We start from the raw sequence: 11102 nt of genomic DNA on the forward strand, positions 1-11102 counted from the left end.
AGAGCCAAGTATATTCAACCCACTGCATGTGTGTTGACGATAAGCAGTAACTAGTGGTCAAGTAAGAGTATTGGACTGCACCATTGGCCACACTTAGATAGTTGATCCTAACTTTACTTCATAATTGGAGTGACAATCTATGTTAATTGACTTTATCCAGAGGGGAAAAAAACATATGCAAGTTCCTGTCTTTTGGAAAGGAGGCAGTTTTTCAACTTGGTGTGAAATACCTCTTACCCTTCCACAAAAATAAAATTTAAAAAAAAAATAAAATTGAAAAGTAAAAATAAACTAAAAAAGAGAGAAGGTCCTATTTCCTTGGTGTTAGCATTTCAAAGACATGGCTCCCAGAACCTGGAGAAAGATACTCTAAAAAAGGCTTAGTTTTGAAAATATACTTTGAAAAGTAATAAATAATGTACTTATATTTATAAGTTTCCTGACGAAAAGAGAGAGAAAGGAAATCCATTCCCTTATTTTCTGCAGGAGGAATTAAGCCTCTTATTTTTAATTTGTATTTGTCCTCACAGCACATGTACAGGCATGCACACTGTCACACACAGCACTTATTTCAATTGCCAATAATCCTGAACTAAACAGCCTCAAACCTGCTGTTCTGAAACCACCCTGTCTCATCCCTGCTGAGGACTTTATCAGCAGTGGTAACATCAGGGTCAGGGCCATATCACAAACCCCAATTTTCTACCCGCTCAGCTCTAGCAGTTGGAGTCAGAGCAGTGATGCCCGCCCTGGCTTCACATCAGAACAATGCAATGCTTGGCCCACCTGTGGTCCATTAAATCTGAATCTCAGGAAATGGGGCCTGAACACTGGTATGGTTTAAAGAGGAAACAGGTGATTCTAATTTGCATCCAAGGTTGAGATCCACTTAGCTAAAGGCACCAAGAGGAAAGTGACACACTTGATAAGACTGCAGCCCTCAGCTCTGGCTCTGCACTGGAATCCTAGGGGAGCTTGTAAAACTCCCAAGTGCAGGCTGCATCCAGGCCTAATATACCAAGCTCTCTGCAGCTAGGATTCAAGCATGATATTTCTTAATGCTCCTTGGGCAAGCTCAATATGCAACCAAGACCCAGAAGCATGGGTTAAGAGTTGGCTTCCAGGCGTGGTGGTGCACACCTATAGTCCCAGCTACTCAGGAGGCTGAGGCAGGAGAATTGCTTGAACCCAGGAGGCAGAGGTTGCAGTGAGCCGAGATCGTGCCATTGCACTCCAGCCTGGGTAACAACAGCGAAACTCCTTCTCAAAAAAAAAAAAAAAAAAAAAAAAAAAAAAAAAAGAGAGTTGGCTTCAGAGCCTAGCTCTGTGGCTGTAAACTCTTAGGCAAGGGCTTTACTCCCTTAATACCCCTTCTACCCGCTACTGTGAGTAGATTCCTAGTACTTATTGAGTAGTGTGCCCACAAAATGACATAATTTTGAATCATGTTTAGTGCAGTGCATGTCATACGTTAGTTCTCAATCAATTGTAGCCATTATTATGAAAATGTGTAATATTTAAATACCAATAGAAAATTCTGTTTAAAGCCAATTTTTGCCTAGACATAGACTAGTCCATTAAACTAACGGTAACTTCTCCTTCTGTGTGACTCTGTTTGCTTTGTGAAGCTGACAGAAAGAGCAAGACTCATTGCTGTCTGTGCTGTTCTTTATGTCCTTACTACCCAGGACCCCTTTTGTCATCAAACTAAAGAAAAAGACCCCCAGGCAAAAACAAAACAAAACAAAACAGCCCCTTCTCCCACCTGGTGCTGACAGCCCAGTCCTGCACGTCTCGGTCGTCCACATCCCGCAGAAGGAGAAGGCTGGGAAGAGAAGATGAGGGTTTTTAAGTCAGATTAATGAGGTAAAATGTCTGTGCCTGTGGATCTCAGAGTTTAGCTGATAACAGAATCACCTGGCTGGCTTGGATGGCTCCTGGTCCTCAGAGTTGCTGAAATTTAGTAGGTCTGAGGTGGGACCTGAGATTCTACAGTCTTAAGTTCCTTAATATCGTGGATGATCCTGGTCCAGAGACCACACTTGGGAGAACCACTGATCTATCCCATATCTCTTCCTCTTTGTCATGCAAACAATAAAAGAACATTCTAGTGCCTGTCCTTTGTTCTTGCTGCACTTTCATTACAACCCAAGCTTGGGAATGGTTTGAAGCAATGCTTGGGAAATTCTTCACAAGGCTCCACTTGAGGCAATTTTCAAAAGAAATAATAGATACATAAACAGACTCAGCAGTTTTGAGAGAAGGCCCTGCCTATTCACCATGCCATCTGATAAAGGTCCTTTGTTGCAGGCATAGGGGGAGAGAGCATTGTAGATAGGAGCTGGTTCAGATGAAATTCTTCTTTTCATTTTGCTCTTGCTTTTTCTTTTTTTCTTTTTTTTTTTTTTTTTTTTTGAGACGGAGTTTCGCTCTTGTTACCCAGGCTGGAGTGCAATGGCGCGATCTCGGCTCACTGCAACCTCCGCCTCCTGGGTTCAGGCAATTCTCCTGCCTCAGCCTCCTGAGTAGCTGGGATTACAGGCACGTGCCACCATGCCCAGCTAATGTTTTGTATTTTTAGTAGAGACGGGGTCTCACCATGTTGACCAGGATGGTCAACAAAGTGCTGGGATTACAGGCTTGAGCCACCACGCCCGGCTGCTCTTGCTTTTCATCTCCACCCCCATGTTTTTCTCACCACACCCTGGGTTGCCTCCATGTCTTGCCCAGGAAATTGTCTATCACAAAATTCAGAAGGCTGAGAGAACTTTAGAAAGGTAAATTTATGACCATATTTCTAATTCTGTGGTATGCTACAAAATGGTAAATAAATAAGAGCCTTTTCTGAAATACCAATGAATTTAAATTTAAGACTAAGACTTTTCTTTTGCTAGGACTGGAACATGCTGAGAAAACAACAAACACAAGGTCAAGCAAAAGTTCACTTTAAAAATTAAGGGAAAGCCAAGGCAAATGGGGAGGGGAAAGTGGGAGACCCAAGAAAATTGAAAAATGGAGAATAATGAAAAAGCTGTTCTGATTCAAACCAAATGCAAACAAGATGCCTCAGCTCAATTGAAGTGGGATGTCTTTGCCAAGATTTCTGCCAACTCAAAACTAACATTCTTATGATGGCCTGCAGCCCTCAGCTTCTGATTCTCATAAACCAGTTTAGGGTTTATGATAAGGTCACCACCTTTTGCAAAACAAAATGCAAGGGCATCTAGTAAAATTTAAATTTCAGATGTTTCAAATATTGTGTAACACATACTGACACTGAAAGGGTGTTCACTGCTTATCTGAAATTCAAATTGAACGAGGTGTCCTATATTTTATCTGGCAACCTATATTACTACCCAACTCATTGTCCATTTTCTACATCAACTCAAGCATTGGGCCCCATCCTTACCTCTTATTTCATAGGAAGCAAACCAACCACCTACACTCTTTACTATAATTCTGGAAAGACAAATGTTTTATATCACAGAACTATATCTAAATTAACATTCAATGTTGGGTCTAGCTTTTCCCTAAGTCACTCAGCCATTTCCACAATTGACATTTCACTTGGAATAACTTTCTCTCTCTTCCATCATTCTTTTGTCTTACTCCCTTCATATTCAAACTCCAACCCATTTCAAATGTCCATAGTAGGACTTTTCTCATTTGACTCTTCCTGGCCCTTCTCCAGGTCTCACTTCACACCACCAAATCGTATATCAGAGTATCATTTAGGAAGTTTAAAAGTCTATAGATGCCTAAGGCAAGTCCCAAAATTCTAAATTAATTGGTGGTGGCAGGGAGAGGGGGATAGTTTGGCACTGATATTTTTTAAAGCCCCCATGGTGATTCTAATGTGCAGCCAGGGTTCAGAAGCACTTACTTAGGTCAGGGCTTCTCAAACATGCATTTACGCAGAAATCACTGGAGGATCATGTCGAAGGCAGGTTCTGGTTCAGCAGATAGGAGGGAGGTCTGCAGGTGTTGCATTTCCAGCCCGCCTCAAGGCTGACACTGCTCATCAGAAGACCACATTTTCAGCAACAAAACCTTAGAGGAAATCAAGTCCTAGGTGTGAAGACTCTTCTTTGAAGTGATGGGGGAGTCATCACTGACAGAATGGAGCAGGCTGTAGGTTGTACATTTTGCAATGTCTGTGGGTACATGGTCAGTGCTACAGTATACTGAAACACCAATTATCTAGGGTGATTGTTGAACCTTCACAATAACTTGAGACTAGAACAGCATTTCTTGAGCGCATAGCTTCCTCAGTGTTTAGAACTTGTGCTAGCTGAGACATTAAGATCTAAGCACTACCCAAATAAAATAATAAGCCCTAATATTTATACACCTCTTCATTTGTCTTAGAGCACTTTCTTATAGCCATTCCTTGATATCCCCCACTCCTTTGACAAATATGCATGAGAGTTGTGAGTCCCCACTTGACATATAAACAGTGAGGCCTGAAGATGGTAATAGACTAAGGGCTGTTGCTATATAGCGAACTACAAATAAGAGTTTGGTAACATCAGTGTTTCTATTATATTAAACCTAGATATGGCCTCTAATTAATAACATGACCAATTATACATCAGTACTTCTTAAATGCTAATGTGCACATTCATCCCTGGGGATCTTGATAAAATGCAGACTCTGTTGTAACAAGTCTGATTAGAGCCAAGCCTGGCTTCCCAGTGATGATGCTGCCGCCCGTCCTAGGACTCCATTTGAGGCCTCCGTGTATTCAGCTTTAATCAGCTCTGACATTTGGTGGATTCCGCTTTCTCAGCTGTGTCATTCTCCTCACTATTCTCTCGAGTTACTAAGCATTTACAAATGTAGTAACTAAAAGAATGGACTGAGGATTCTATGCTTTGGCATTCCTTATCACTGTTAAAAGTTTGGGACCAATGCTTTGGAACAATGTGCTTTTTTTCCCCATTGTACTTAAAGTTATCTTCTAAAAATACATTTAAGTGATATGTAACCTCACCATTTCCACTTTTTGCTTTATCTAAGATAAAGCAAAAATAGCAGCAATACTTATATGCAAAAGAAAAGGTTTATAAATCAGTATCAGTTCATATTTTTTTCCTGTCTTCACTTGAATATGGGTCTGTAAAAAAGTCACAATTTTTACTTCGCAAAAATAATCAATGCATGTGTGGGTGTTTTTTGTTTGTTGTTGTTTTTTTTTTCAGTTACTCATTCTTACCTTTAAAATAAATACTTTTTCTTAGCTTGTGTCAAAAAAAAATACCCAACTTTTCAAAGACAAATGCCAAGCTCAGAATACAGGAAACTCTTGATGTCAAAATCCAGATGTCAAAAATAAGAACAGTGTTTATTTGGAAAAAGATCTCCCAGTTGACAGTGTCCTTAAAATCATCCTCTTAGAGTTCCCAAGAGGACTGATAGAAGAGTTTTCAAAGGTCTTCAAAAGTCTCTTTGCTCTTGGTTTGAGAAGAAAAAAGAAAAGAATGAAAAACATTACCCCTTCTAACACACACACGCACGCGCATGCACACACACACACACACACACGCCTATACTATTGAGTGCATTCCCATTCTTTGTTTTTGAAAACCTATCACATTTTTCAGCAACAACAAAGAGAATAATGGTGCCTCTGTTAGTCTCATACAAACCATCACTTATCAGTTCAATCTATGTGATAGATTTATTGCATTCATAATCCAACTTTTTACTCCTCCCTGTGGTTTTGGCAATGACCTCCCACACTGACATCGGCCATGTGACTTGTTTTGGCCAATGTGTGAGTAGCACATCTGATGCTAGCAGAAGCTTGGAAGCTATGTGAGTTTTCCACCTTCCCTCTTGCTTCTCTGATTACATGCTTTGGTTGTCCCATTTGAAGCTTATAAGGAACATGTGGTGAGGGACAGCAGAGTTGTTCCAGCTGAGGCTGAACTGGATAAGACATTCCTTAGTAGAGCCATCAGCTGACAACAAACACACCAGAGATCCCAGCAAGATCAGCTGCACTCAGCCAGCATCAGTAGAACAGTCCTGTTCAACTCTTAGACTCATGAGAAGTATTAAATAGTTGTTTTTTTGAAGGTCGCTTCCTTCTTCTAATAGTAACCATAAGGTCTTCGGCGTAGATAAGGTCTCCAGCTCATCCATTCATGGGACCTGTAGTTCAGGCTCACCACAATGCCAGGAACAAGACTGGCTCCACTGGCTCAAGGACCAACATGAGCGAAATTAGAAAGATGAGAAGATAGTCAAAGAGCCCTCTGAGCTAACACAATCTTAAAGTTCCATAATGCTCAAGTTCACAGCATGAAGAAACACATTCTCCAACAGTAAAGTAAACAGCCGCTATAGATAGAATCCATGTAAACACACCTGCCTACTCCTTGGCACATCAAGCCTTTTGTTTTGCATTTCATTCAAGTGGGAAGAGGCCAGCAAAAGGACTCTTAAAATACTGAGTCTTTTAATCAAACAAATGATAGAAGAAATCTGTCAGGCTTACCAAACAATGAAGCCTACAGCCCCTATAGACATTTATTATTGGAAAAGAAAAGAAAATATTATGATTTTTGCTTATACTGCAGAGAGAAGGAAGAAACAGCCTTTTAAATAAAATGGGGAAATATAAAAGCCTTGTGCTACAAGACAAACAGCAAAGTCACATCTACTGCTAATCTCTGACACAGGCACATCTGGGCCAATAGCTCTATGTTCATTATCATATTGGAGGAGGCAGAAGACTGCTTGCCAGTCCTGAAATTCATCTCCACCCAAACTGGGAAATTCCTGTGAAGGTACAGATTTCATTTATATATTTGACAGTATTTATCAACCAGAGTGGAAATGAATTTGCTCTAGAGGAAAGATGTGGTCTGAGTCCTGAGAGTAAATTTCCTGTTTTCTCTTCCCATTTTCCATGCCTTCCCAGTCTGATTGCCCAAGGCTTTGTCAAACCCGGGTCCAATATCTGGCTGCACTTGGGAATAGCCTGGAAAGTAATTTACAAATAGGTTTCTCTAGGCCCCACTTCACACTTGCTGAATCAGAGCTCGCAAGGGGTGAAACGTAAGGCTTGATATTTTTCAAAAGTTCTTCAGGTAATTCCAGTCCATAGCCTGGTCTGAGAATCACTCCTCTAAAAATGATCAAGCTCATGAATCACTTTAATACAAACCTACTCTTGCCTTCTTTAAATAAACAAGGGGGTGCAATGAGAGGAAGGTTCTCCCTTGAATAAATAAATAGAAAATATTTGAGGGTCTTAATGCAAACACTCAATTGTCCTCATTTGTTACTTGTTAGATTACAGAAAATCATTTAATCTCTGGGCTTATCCCTCAGCTGTTAATTGGCAAACTTAGATTTATATGGCTTGAAAATTCTTTGACTATGTAATATCTCTCATGCATCAGTCCCAGTATAAACTCTGAACTATTTATTTCCATAGTCTTCTCAATTCTTACCCAAATCCCTGCACTTTTAAAATACCTTCCTTAAAGACGAATGAGCCATGCCTTCAAGCCATCCCTATAGCTCAACTGGTACCTTATACAGGCACGAAAAAAAAAATCACAGAGGAAAAGGAGAGGAGCGCAGGTCATGAGTAGAAGTTTCACTTCAGGTTCAAATTACTTCTTCAAAATCCTCTGTCCTCAGTAACTCAAAAGTTATTATGTTTTACACTGCATAGGTGTGTGGCACTCAAAGGGTATTCAGGGAAGTCTTGTATAAAATATTTGTTTGACTACAACTAGCAAACAACTACATTCAAATATGTCAAAGAATAACCAAAGCCCAAAAATGTTCTCTGCTGAGGCTGAATGCATACGTAAAGCAAGGAAAGCCATGCCTCTCTTGGGGGAGTTCAGCAGGCCTCTCCCCGTGGGTGGTGTGAGGGCTGGTCGGAAGGCAGGAAGGAAATCCTTCCAAATAAGGGAGGATTTCACAGACACTTTATGACTGATTGTAGAAGATGGAAAATTCTCTCCTGAGATGGGTCATTGTCACTGTATGATATTCTAGATGGACATTAAACTGGAATGTAGTGGTCTTCTGGGTCTGAGATGAGCTGTTAAAAGCTCAAGCAAGCTTTGGGTTATGCAGGGGTCAGGCCTTTCGGTGTATGTGCAAGGTCCAAGCAGAACTTTTCTTTATCAGCTACAAAATCAAACAAGATCATACTGTATTTATGGCTTTATATCCTGCCTTTTGCACCTGCCAATAGATGGTAAGCATTTTCCTCTATCAGAATACATCTTTAACATTATTTTTAATGACTGCAAGATATTCCACTATAAAAGCAGGCCATCATTTTCACATGGCCCATGGTTGACATTCATGGCTGCAATGCAAAGAGCCAAATTGTACATAGACCCTCATTTATTTTCCTTAAATACACTTCTAGAGATGCAATCATTTAGCCAAAGGTGATAGGCACTTTCAAATCTGTATTTACTGCTCAAATTGTCTCTAGAAATGGATTCTCATTTGACGCTTCCATCACCAAAAGTCATGCTACATCACTCATGTGTGCGATCACAGGTAAGGATAAGCAGAGAACTAGGAAAACACTGGGCTTGTGGGGCCTTGGTCCTTCTCCAGTGGGGAATGGCTGACCAGTGTGTAGCCTGATTAAGGCACCGTTGGTTACTGTCATAGATAGATTTCCTCCAGAGGAGGACCCTGAGACAAGAATTCGTCTATAGCTGGCTTACTTCAGGGAGTAATCTCAGAAAATACTAATCATGGGGTGGAGTGGAGAGGAGGAAATACATGAGACAGGATATGAAGGGTAGTGAAGAAAGGGTATGCTCACTAGCAAGTTAACACTGTGAGCAACTGGAAGTTGATTTTTCTGGGTAAGTCTGGAAACACTGTAGAAGACACTGCAGAGTTATCTCCATGAGGGTGAGGTCGCTGGAGTGTTTATTCCCCAATTCTCACCAGTCAGTGGTTGAAGACTGCTCTGAAAGGAGTTGATTCTGCAGCACTTACAGCCTGCCCTAAGCATGGCCAGGCAAAGTGATGCACAACCAGCTGACCCTGAAATAGCATGGGTTGCAGTTACCATATGGGTGATACATTTATAGTAGAGCTACGTGGCTCAGTTACACACTGCTCTGCAATTTCTAAACAGTCTCCTCTGTTACTTTATTAGTCCCTCCATAACATGCAGAGTTTTACAAAATTATCCTCAGTGTCCAGGTGATGATGCAGCCTCGTGGAAGAGAATGCATCATGATAGTTCATGATAAAGTATAACTTATATGAGGTGAAATGCATACATTGGAACTTTTGCTCCCAGCCGTAATAGAGTAACAAGAACTAGATTTTTTTCTTTCACTATAAGCAACTAAAAACACCAGACAAAATATATGAAACAATGGTTTTCACACGTTGTACAACAGGCAGCTCTGAACAGTAATTCCCAAGGGAATGAGAGAAGGTAAACTTTATGATTGTCCCAGCTTACTACTAGGAGAGAGTTTTCAGGCTTCAATACAGGGAGGGGAACTCAAAAAGAGCCAAGGGGAAGGTAAAAAGCTACAGTTTGCAAGGTAGAACGCAGGAGAAGAGAAAGAGGCACAGAGAGCTCCAGAGTTCTGCAGGGAGTTCCCATGAAATCTCTAGCTGAGTGCTGATTAGCCTATGCATGTGAAGAAACCATCAATAGCTAGAAAAAGAACCACCAGAAAGAAGTAAATGGAACATTTCTCAGCGCTCCATCAGAATCATAAATAGCTTCCATTTTAATAGCAAAATGAAGAAACCTCATAATACATGGGCATCTGCTTGAGTACTGAGAAGCACATTTCCTCAGCAGTAGAACCAAATTACCCCTAGAATAAAGGTTCTGGGACTGCCTAATAAAGCTTAAAGCAAATCTTGAAAGAACCCAACTATTTCTAAGTATAACATTCAAGTATATTTAAAGGAAGACCAAAAAAATCCACTATGTCTGACACCTAGTCAAAAAACAACCAGGTATTCAAATAAGTATAGAAATAGAACCCATAACAAGGAGGAAAAGCAACCTATAGAAATACAGAAATGGGCCAGTCCTGGTGGCTCATGCCTGTAATCCCAGAACTTTGGGAGGCTGAGGCGGGAGGATTACCTGAGGTCAGGAGTTTGAGACCAGCCTGGCCAACATGGCAAAGCTCCATCTCTACTAAAAATTCAAAAAAATTAGCTGGGCATGATGGCTTGCATCTATAATCCCAGCTACTTGGGAGGCTGAGGAAGGAGAATCACTTGAACCTGGGAGGCAGAGGTTGCAGTCAGCCAAGATCGCGCCACTGAACTCCAGCCTGGCAACTGGAGCAAGACTTGGTCTCAAAAAAAAAAAAAAAAAAAAAAAAGAGAAATGACACAGATTAATATCTTTAATATACAAGGATATTTAAATAACTATCATAAATATATCTCATGAATACCTAAATATATCTCTTGAATAAGAAGGCAGAGGAACGCATGCACAGAGACATAGAAGGCAAAAGAAGCTTTAAATATAACGTCTAGAGACCAAAAACACAATGGAGGTTTTGCCTGGTGGCTCACATCTGTAATATCAGCACTTTGGGACGTCGAGGCTGAAGGACTGCTTGAGCCCAGGAGCTTAGGCAACATAGCAAGACCCTCTTTCTATAACATGTTTTTTTTAAAAAAATAGCTGAGTGTGGTGGTGCATACCTGTAGTCCCAGCTACTCTGGGAGCTACCCTGGGAGGTTGAGGCAGAATGATCACTTAAGCCCTGGAGTTCAAGGCAGCAGTGAGCTGTGATTATGCCACTGCACTCCAACCCATGTAACACAGCAAAGCCCCGTCTAAAAAAAAAATAATAAAGAAGAAAGAAAAAGAAAAACACAATGGAGAACAATGTCTCCAATAAAATAATTATACTGAGTAGTATTAACAGAAGGAAAGATAAGTAAACTTTAAAACATACTAATATCAAATATACAAATGAAACCCAGAGAGAAAAATGTAAATCATTTTATTTGTACATTTTTGACAATAATATTATATTTTTACAAAGTGTCTATTCAAATATTTTACCCATTTTTAAATTAGATTTTTTTCTTATTATAGAGTTATAGGA

The 11102-nt window shown here is 40.4% G+C and overlaps 1 long non-coding RNA gene across 1 annotated transcript in view; it reads right to left on the minus strand.

Annotated features, from left to right (window-relative positions):
* LOC141585678 (uncharacterized) overlaps positions 1 to 10883 on the minus strand; it is a 298927-nt gene extending 288044 nt beyond the window's left edge. The window contains exons 1-2 of the long non-coding RNA XR_012519299.1: positions 3884 to 10883; positions 1766 to 1825 (exon numbers count right to left, since the gene is read on the minus strand). This is a non-coding gene — a long non-coding RNA (uncharacterized LOC141585678). The remainder of the gene's footprint in view (positions 1 to 1765; positions 1826 to 3883) is intronic.
* Positions 10884 to 11102: the final 219 nt, after the last annotated feature.

This window comes from Saimiri boliviensis, chromosome 9 (assembly GCF_048565385.1).
Source record: "Saimiri boliviensis isolate mSaiBol1 chromosome 9, mSaiBol1.pri, whole genome shotgun sequence".
NCBI lineage: Eukaryota > Metazoa > Chordata > Mammalia > Primates > Cebidae > Saimiri > Saimiri boliviensis.